Source organism: Nipponia nippon, unplaced genomic scaffold (assembly GCF_047370975.1).
Source record: "Nipponia nippon isolate SJK-2023a ecotype South Korea unplaced genomic scaffold, ASM4737097v1 scaffold_6, whole genome shotgun sequence".
Classification (NCBI taxonomy): Eukaryota; Metazoa; Chordata; class Aves; order Pelecaniformes; family Threskiornithidae; genus Nipponia; species Nipponia nippon.
The window spans coordinates 3,615,651-3,625,322 of NW_028262380.1; the positions used below are offsets into that span (position 1 = coordinate 3,615,651).

At 55.1% G+C, this 9,672-nt stretch overlaps 1 protein-coding gene across 4 annotated transcripts in view; it reads right to left on the reverse strand.

Moving 5' to 3' along the window:
• Positions 1 to 9,348, reverse strand: part of RNF24 (ring finger protein 24) — a 33,273-nt gene extending 23,925 nt beyond the window's left edge. Inside the window, exons 1-2 of one of the 4 annotated variants that reach the window (XM_087737528.1) lie at positions 9,283 to 9,348; positions 1,495 to 1,576 (exon numbers count right to left, since the gene is read on the reverse strand). The gene's annotated coding sequence lies outside the window, so the exon portion shown is untranslated. Of the gene's footprint in view, positions 1 to 1,494; positions 1,577 to 3,906; positions 5,088 to 9,282 lie in introns of those variants that run through there. The other 3 variants (XM_087737524.1, XM_087737526.1, XM_087737525.1) reach the window with 3 other exon arrangements.
• Positions 9,349 to 9,672: the final 324 nt, after the last annotated feature.

Here is a 9,672-nt window from a genome sequence, read left to right on the forward strand (position 1 = left end):
CTTAAAATTCAGGGGTACCTGCACCCTGGGGGTCTGTAACCGGGAGGTGATGGACAGCCACGCGTGAATTTTCACCATGACCTACCCGCACCCCGCCTTTGCCCAAGGACGTCGCTTCTTACACAGGTTTCTCATAAATTGAGCCCTAAATAAGTAAAACTCCAAGTTACAGGTGTGCTCCTGATGCAGGACTTGTTTAAAAAAATTAAAAAACCAAACAACTTTTGAGAGGGTTATTTAAACTTTACATTTTTCTTGTAGCCGACCGAACAAAACCTGCTAAATATTTTCTGACCGCTTCAAGGCTACTGGGGCCTCCTCGGGCAGCGAAGCTAAAAAACACCAACACGACTTTCAGGCATGTAATAGTTTGCTGTCGGATCTTTACAAATTCCCAGGCGCTGAATCGCCTACTAGAAGGCAAAATATATGAGTGGCACTAACGAGTCGGCTTAGCAACGAGCAGGCAGGCTGCCTCGAGTGTCTTTTTAAAGGTCAAGAGAGCACATGATGCCTGGGAGCTCTCGCGTTCGGTTTTTACTATGAGTTAAAGATACTTCCAGCCAGTCTGGTTATTAAATTGCCGCCTCGCACCAGCCAGCCGCGTATCTTTTAAAGCCAGTCGTTAAAACCAAGACTTTCCCCTCCTCAAACATCATTATCCCTCTTTCAACTCATTCCTACCCTTCCTCATCTTCACCAAAACAGTGGCATTTGAGGGGAAAACCCCACGTCGAGATGAAACGCAAGGGAAGGTCCCACCGCCGCGGGGATTTTCGGGTAGCGCTACCGAGAGGCATCATTGAAATTCAGCGGGAGAAGCCAGTTTTCCTCCGCTCCGCGGGGGCTGCCATGTTAAATCACATTTGGATTCACAGTACAAGGCTGCTAAAATACCACCGCGGCGGCTATTGGCACATTTCAATGAAAACACCGCGGCCTCATTAGTATAGTGGAAATTATGAGCTTGTCTTTGTATATATTTAAAAGCTTGCCTCTGAAAGTATATTGGGTCGGGGCCAGAAATTCCTGGCTTCGAGCTCCTACCACTCGACAGTTCGGGATTGCCTCGCTCACGCAGGTCAAGCGACCGCGCAGCCATTGACCCGGCAGAAAAGGCATTTAAAAAATACCCTGCAGGGAAAGGCGCGGGGCAACGTTGTGAGAGGAGGCAGAGCAACAGGGTTTGAACTAAACCCTCCTCCACGTCAGCTCCGTGCGCGGTTTTCCCTGCGAGCCGGTTAGTGATCTCGTCCTAATGAAAGCATGGGTTATAATTAAGAGAATGCAGGAATGTGGGGTGTGTGGAGTTTCACCCCGCTCCCATCGCTCCTAAAAGCGACGTTCCCCTCTGGGGATGGACCACAAAAGCCTGAATCCTTTGCAATAAGGGGCAACCTTGTGAAATAACATCATTTTCAGGATCTGCTCATCTCAATACGCGATTTTGTAAGTCTCTATCAAGGAAAGCTTTCGGGTCATCTCCCTACTTACCCGCACGGGCGCCGCAACGCAGCCAAGCCACGCAAACCCAACGTATCTGCTGAACGGCTACCGTGGTTTGGTGTCAGGGATGCTGGAAAACAAGGAAAAAAAAAATCCCTAATATTGCACAAAAAGCCACAGCGAGCGAGGGAGAGGATGAAGATATTGTTTTTAAACACTTGGATTCGCAAAGGCTCCTATAAATTGGTTCAGCTCTTAGTAACAGCACAGAGATCCCCTTTTAAAATGTGGCGACGATGTTACGTGGCATAGAGAGAAAAAAGGGAGGGAAAAAAAAGGCTCGGCTAATCCTTACAATTTTATAAGCATCTGAGACACTAATCCGTTGATCTCATTGAAAAGGATTAGAATTACTCCCTCGCCAGTAAATTTAAGAAGTTTTCGACCAGACATAAACAAAAGCAGAGAGCAGCCCGCGGAGATGGCTGCCACACAGCGAGTCCTCGACAAGAAATCCTCATCGGGGCTGGTTTTGGGGTGAAAAAGGGGAATTTCCATCCCGGTGCTGTGGAGGGTCGTCTGGAGCGATGCGGGTATCCAAGGCGAGCCCAGCCGGCTCGCTCGGCTGCGTCCGAAAGGTCCCGAGCAAGCATCCCATCGGGGCATCACGACCCATTTTTGGGGTCCCACTCTTAGGGGAATGATGCTCCAGCTAAAAAAAATACCACCCCAAAACCCCCAACTTGTTCTGCACTGGCTAAGGAAAACTTTATCTTAATAGCAAGAAAAAAAAGAGGGCAAACTTCTAAACAGCAAATTGGATAATTCACACAAAACCCAAGTTTCACCCAGCTTCCCAACAACCTTCGTCCGCACAGCTTTGCGGCAAGGACCCGCAATATTAAGGTGGAAAAATATAACAGCGTCCTCGTGTAAACAGTCTGGCACCTGCTGCTACGCCTGCAATGAATAATTCATAATATTCAAGAATAAATTATGTGATTTAGAAGATGAAGCAGGCAACGTGCAACCTGGTTTTTGATACCAAGTACCCCCTTTGGAAAGGCTCGCTCCTAAGTTTGATGTTCTGGCTCTTAAGAGAAACATTACTAGCCAGAATACATCAAAACCTAAAGGAGGCTTCAGGCAGAAAGGATTCAGGTGATCCTTTGGTGAGGAAAAGCCACTTTTGTTAGAAAACAAAAGAAAGAAAACTTTTGGTAGTGCTTACTTCTTTTAAATTCCATCCAAAAAAGAAACCTAAAAAGATTTAAGTTTCAACCACAGTTTAAACCAGGACTCAATCTCATCAGGGCTTGTCTTAAAAACACTCCTTTCGGAGATGCTTGATGGGACGGCAGCAGAAGCCCTCTTCTCCAGCCCATTTTAATGGGGTACCATTTTTTTTTTTTCCTCCTTAGGCACAGCAAAGCATTCTCTTGGCTTTGGGGAAACACTCGCCATCCCCAGGCAGCTCAACTCCTAACTCCCTGCAACACTCCTGCTCCCAGCATCAGCATCCAAGGCTCCTCCGAACTGGAATAAACCACCCGATGCCGGGCTCGTCTCCAGCCCCATCCCTCTCCCCCAGCTGCGACGCATCCCACCCCTTCGCCGTCACCACCCGGACCCGTTCCTCCTGCTGCATCGACAGCAGATGCAAGGGAGGGAGATGCTGGAGGAGATGCGAGCGGGGAAGATGCAAGGGGGAAGCTCCGAGGGCAGTCTGGAGCACACAACAACTCGGCATCTCCCAAGCAAGGCTCCAGCCGAGGAAACGATCCATTTTTCCTGCTTTTATTCCCAAAGTGCCGCCCCCAAACAATGCTCAGCGCAAAGTGGGTTTTTTTTTTTTTTTTTTTTTTGGTGTGGATACAAAGCGAGACCAGGGTGGAGGGCTCAGCTGACAGACAGCCGACAGGCTCCAGCCAGCTCTCGGGCGAGATTACCACTATTTATTCAGCCACAAAACCACCCGATGCTGCGCAATCCAGTCCCACTTCGGATGGCCACCACCGTCACAGTCTCCAAAAGCCTCATCTTTTATTTCAGACACCAAGAGAGCGAGATGTTGGGTCTTAATCCGGCACTCCTCACATAAAAAACAAAAGAAAAAAAACCAACCCCGCAGCTGCGTTAATAACCAAACCAGGCACTCGCTCTGGGGAAAGCCCAGCCTGGCGACGGGTTTTTATACAGAACAATAGAAAAACGAGAGTCTTTAAAGCACTGTGAAGTATTTGCCTGCTCGCAACAAAGCTCTGCACGGAGAGAAGTTTAATTCGATCCTTACGGTACGCCGGCAATTCAATTTTGTGTAGGCTGCAAGCACGAAGAGCCTGGTCAGGGGGGAGGCGTGACGCTCGGATAAGTTTATTTTAGCTGGAAGCCGTCAGATGGGAGACTGCGCTCCCTCCCACCCGATCTGGATGGGTAATTTGGCTTCACCCATCTTCTTACCTGCTGGGTTGCTGCTCCTCCTGCCTTCCAACAGTCCAACTGAAGAGCCGAAACCTCCTGCCTCCACGCTTGTGGATTCCCAGGACAGGAATCTGCACAGCCCCGGAGCTCTTATATTTTCCCGTAAACAATCCTCCAAGCCGGGAAACCCCTACTATTTGCAGATAGGGAGAGCGGTAACAGCCCCGAGACGGCCAACGGCTGAAACGAGGAGGGCAGCTGCTCCCCGCTCGGCACTTTCAGTTTCTCTCCTGCAAACGCACTCCTGGAGTGGTTTCCTCTAAGGCGCTTTGCGAGTTAAAAGCTGTATTAGCGGCCAGGCTAATCCTCCACGGGGATAAAAAAATAAACCAGGAGAAGTTATTCCTGCTTGCTTCTCACATTCGCAGCCCCGGAGCTGGAGGAGAAAAAGCAAACCGGTTGAAGGACTTCCCTGCCTGGGCTTCCTGCAGCCCGGCTCTTGCTCCTCCTCCTGCTTCTCGGCGTCTCGCCCGCTTTTTCCGAAGGCCGATCCAGTTTTAGCTCCGGCATCGGAGCAACCCGAGACCTCACAGCCTTTGGCTACGCCGAGGCAGCTGCTTGCAGCTAATTTGGTCCGTGGGCTCTGGCACCCAGCTCCTGCTGCCCGTCCATGCGCTGGCATCGAGTCCATTCCTCTTCTCGGAGCAGGGGGGCCGTCCATCCTGCCCAAACCAGGCCTTATCCTCTCCTGCCACTGCTCATCCCTACTTTGGAGGCTCACAGCCGCTCCATCCTCCCCGCCGATGCTATTGCTGGCATCCTTTCGAGGTGCTTTGGATGGCTGCTCTTTCCTCCTGTCGACATCCCTCTGGCACCGTAATCAGCTCATTAACAGGACACGGGAGCCCTTGGCACGTGGTTCGAACTGTTTAGGTTTCCTTTTTCTTTCTTTGACGGTAATTAAATGTGCCACACAGGTAAAAAAACGACACAGATGGCCCGTGCCATTGCTCCGGGGAGGGAAAAGCATCCGAAAACAACGCAGCTCCATCCCCAGCGAGCACTCAGGTACCTCTTCATCCCGGGATGGGGGGAACCGGGTACCGCTCCAACCCACCGCACCGTGCAGAGAAGATGCCGAGGTTTTCCCGTTCCTCAGGTCAGGAAACAAATCACCTCTGCCCATCGCTATGATGAAACCGCGGGGCTTTTACATCCTCTCCTCAAGGGCGTTTTCGATGGGATCACCTGCATTTCTCAACCAAGCAAGAGGCACCGCCAGGGTCAGGCGACGGCTGAGCTCTCTTGCAGATAAGCTCCGCATCACATCATCGCTGATGTCATTTTAAAGCACTGCCAGTGAGTCAGGGTGGGGACACGGGCAGGGCGGCCGCTCCCGCCATGAAGTCTGGGTGGCTTCAAGGCAACGTCGTCGTTAGGAAGGGTCAGGGAAAGGAAGTCTGTGCAAGGTAGATGTTATCTTATGTCAACAACACTCAGCTTTCTGATGAATGATCGCAGGAAACAAAAATAAACAGAAACCCAGCTCAGTGACACCAACAACAGCTGAGACCGAGATGACCAAAGACCAGGGGAAGCTTCAAACCCAAAAAAGACCCTCCAGGCTTTGACACCAGCGGTTCCAAGGTGGTTGAAGACCACCAGAAGCATCTGCACCTCCTACACCGGCCTGAGGGATGGGGTTGCCTGGGTTTACTGTGTACCCAGGTGAGACGGCAAGAGTCTGACCCAGTGGGAGAGGACCTCGTCTCAGCCATGCCAAGCCTTGCCATCCCATCGCAGACGCGTTTCAGGTCGCGGTGGTGGGAACAACAGGAGATGAGCACGCCCAGCCGTGCCTCTCTCCACCTTTTCAACATCCAGGCGGTGTTTTATGGCTACGAGCTAATCGCTTGCAACACATCTTCTGCCATATGGCGAACGTGGAGGCAATGGCCGGGCCGTTGGGAGGGATGACCCAAGAGGGAACACGTGGAGAGGTGGTCCACGAGCATGAAAGCCCTCCTAGCAAAAGCTGGGCGTCCTCATATTGTCCCACACATCATTTAGGCCTCTGGGAGATCAGCTGGAAATCAGCCCTTCTTGGGTAAAACCTCCAGGCTCCCTTCAGTCTCATAGTCTGGAGCCATCCCATGAGCAGCTCTGCTGCCTCCTCGCCATGTAACCCTCAACCTCCTCCTCCCCATCACCTGCCTCTCCCCCAGGACACAGCCAGGACCACCCTCCGGCCAAGAACGGCAGCAGCAACCAGTTGTCTTCATCTCATATCCCATTTGCACATACACCCTTGCTTATTTGAAGGTCGAATAGACCCCACAACATCCAGAGCACGTTGACCAAGGTGTCCTTCAGAGCTGATCCATCACAACAGGTATCTCCAGTTGAGCTTGGAGGCAAGCGAACCAGAGCCCAGGCTGTACAAGCAAGAGGCGCCACCAGGTCTTACCCACCTCCATGGCTTGTCCCCCCGGATCTGAGACAGCCTCAGACTAAACACCACCACCAGTGATGCAACGAGCAGACCTTGAGTGTCCAAACCCCGCTGAAGATGAGAAGGAAGGTCCTAACCAGCGGGCAAGCCCTGACATAAACCTTTACCAGGCTGAGTAGGGACAAAGTAAGAAAACCTGAGCCGAGAGGGTGGTCAGATGGAGCTGCGGGAGGTTGTGGAGGGGATTCCCTTCGACAACAAGACCAGGAGACCCAGGAGGTCATCACCACCCTCACCTCCAGCAGCTCCACGACCCACTCAGGACCAGGACCTTCACCCGTGGGCATCAGCCCCATGACTAGGTAACTGGATCGCACCATCCCTCCTGGCTGCTTTTGGCATGCAGGGCTGGAAGGATTTCTTTTCCTTCTCCTTTTTCTTTTCTTTTTTAAATACCTCAATTAGTGCATTTTGGGTTCCTTCCACACTGCCCCCAGGCATTTCTTCTGTCAGGGGCTATATTCTTCCGCCGCCAGTTATTGGAGGCAAAGGCTTGTTATTTTTCCGGGCTGGGGGCCAAATTTGTATTTAATTTTTGCTCCAGATGGCACAGTACTCTAGATGCATCAGCTGGAGCATCTAACCTGTATGAATAAAGTACAAGAGCAAACAACCTGATTTACTCAGGGGCTGTTTGACATGCTCAAGGTAGCTCTGTTTACACCCGTCATAAAAAAGCAGCATTCATATGAATTCAGGCTACCGTCTCGCTATCAAACTGACCACCCACAGGAACTGAAACAACAACAGGAATGTAAAAAATAATAATAATATTAAAACTTGTCTTTTGCTTTCTCGCAAGTCAAGCGTAAAGAAAAAGGCTTATTTCAGCGGTGAAGGCAGTCGGGTCTGAGCCTAGACCGGGGTTTCGTTCCCCTTCCTCTGTCCTCGCTGGCCCCCAAAGCCGCTGGGCAAACCAGGGTTGAACTTCTCCTACGAGCAAGGAGAAGGGTTGGCGAACCTGGATTTTAGTGCACAGCGCTGAGAGCTTATGGCCTTGCTCACCCAAGCAGACGCAAGGAGGACGTGCGAGGACAACCTCGAGATGCTCCAGTTATGCCTCTGGCTAATTCACCCCGTTTCTAGGAAGCTGCCGCATCCCTCCAGCACAGCCTGCAGCTGGGATATGTTCCCTGCAAACTAAATCACCCAAAATAACCCAGAAAAATAAAATAAAAAAAAGAGACGCAAGCAGTTGGTTTATCTGCCTGGGCACACAAAACGCCGCATAAAATCAGCTGAGCCCACGAACGGCTGGAAACAAAGGCACGGGGTGTTTTTTGTGCTTGTCTTTGCTCTGTTCGGAGCATCCTCGGGCTGTGAGAGCCCGTCCTGGCGGCAGCCGAGACAAAGGAAAGCCAGGAGCTGCCGGCAGGAGCTGGCCGGGGAAAACCGGGGCGAGGAGGCACCCGCATCGCCCTCCCCGGCAGCCGCGGAGCCGGGTTCGCATGTTGCTGAACACGTTATACACGGCAGGAAACTCGAGATCAAAGGCAAGGAGCGTGCCAGCGCAAGATGTCATCCAAACCTCCTGCCAAAGGTGTGCAAGGGAGGGGGGAAATAACCCCCAGACGCACACGCTGGCGCATCCGAAGGATCCGGCACCGCTCGTGGGTGCACGGGGCGGTGGGACCCACCGAGATGCTCCTCTCCGCACACCCGGGCTAAAACAAAGACAGGCTAAACTAAAGAAAAAAACCCCAAAACCCCAGGAGGTGCATTTTTACCCATCAGTTTTCAGTCCCGTGGGACCCACACGCATCCCCTGCCAAAGCAGCGGATGTTGGGAGGGCTCCGTACGTGCCTGTAACGGCAGGAACAGCCGCCCCGTTTAACTCCAAAAAGCAGCTTTTTCCCATTTCTGGGTGGTTTTTTTCTAAGCCAAAGAAACCCACAGCGTCCTGTCTCGGCCCCAGGAAAGCGAAGGGACGTGCCCCAAGCCAGCGGCTCCCAGGAATGGGGTGGCCTGGGGACCCCGAGCCACGCGTGGGGTGGGACCTCCTCCTCGTAAAGGGGGTCCGGGCGGGATGGGCGCTGGGTGAGGACACGTCCCCCGTCCCTTTGCGCTGCCCCAGCCCCCTCTTTGACGATGCAATCCCAGACCACGGGCCAGCCTCCGCTGCCCCCTCCTCCAGGCTGTCCCCTCTGCCCCCCAAGTGGGGACATTATGGGTCCACAGTGGGGACCTTGTGGCACCCCCATAGGGCTGCGAATCACCCCAAAGGCACACCCCAGTCACCTTGAGGACGGCCTGCCCTATAGGGGGCTGCCTGGGGGGTCCTGCCCTGCATGGCACCGTCAGGGACAGCCCCATTTCCCTATGGAGGTCCCTGCCCCACAGTCCCCTGTGGGGCCGAGAGGGAGGGCGGCCTGTCCCCTATGGGGGCTGCTGAGGAGGGGGTGCCCCGGCCCCACAGGGGTGCTGGAAGAGGGGTCCTGCCCCACAGAGCCGTGAACAAGGAGGGGCCCTGCCCCACAGAGCAGTGCACAGGGAGGGGAGCCCCTGCCCCTCAGGGCAGCGCAGAGGGAAGGGCCCTGCCCCAGAGGGGGCTGGAGGAGGGGCCCTGCCCCATAAAACAACGCAGAGGGAGGGGGCCCTGCCCCACAGCGGGGCTGGAGGGGCCCTGCCCCGCAGAGCATCGCAGAGGGAAGGGCCCTGCCCCACAGGGGGCTGGAGGAGGGGCCCTGCCCCCCAGAGCGGTGCAGGGGGAGGAGGCCCGGCCCCGCAGAGCCGCCGGAGGAAGGGCCCTGCCCCACCGCAGGACGCGGCGGGAGGGGGCCCGGCGCCGCCCGGGGGGCGAGGGGGGACCCTGCCCCACAGAGCGGCGCCCGGGGAGGGGGGCGCCCGGTCCTCCGGCCCCCCAGGGGGCCCCGCCGCGCTGCCGCCGCCGCCCCGCACTCACCCGCCGCTGTCCCGCCGAGGCTCGCGCCGCCCGCACTGCCCGGCGGCGGGGAGGGACCCGGATGGAGGAGGCCCCGCCCCGCCCCGCCCCCGCCCGGCGCCGGGCGCCGCCGCCGCCTCGCTTCAGGGTCCGCACTGCGCCGGCGCCACGCAGGGGTGATGTCACAGCGCGGTGACGTCACGGCGGGGTGGTGGGGGGGGGCACTGAGGCGCCATTGCGGGTGGTGTGGGGACAGGGGGTGACATGGGGACAGGGGCTGTGGGGAAGGAGGTGACAGTGGGGACAGGGTGGCACTGGGGAGGTGGCTGTGGGGACGGGGTGACATGGGGACAGGGGCTGTGGGGAAGGAGGTGACAGTGGGGACAGGGTGGCACTGGGGAGGTGGCTGTG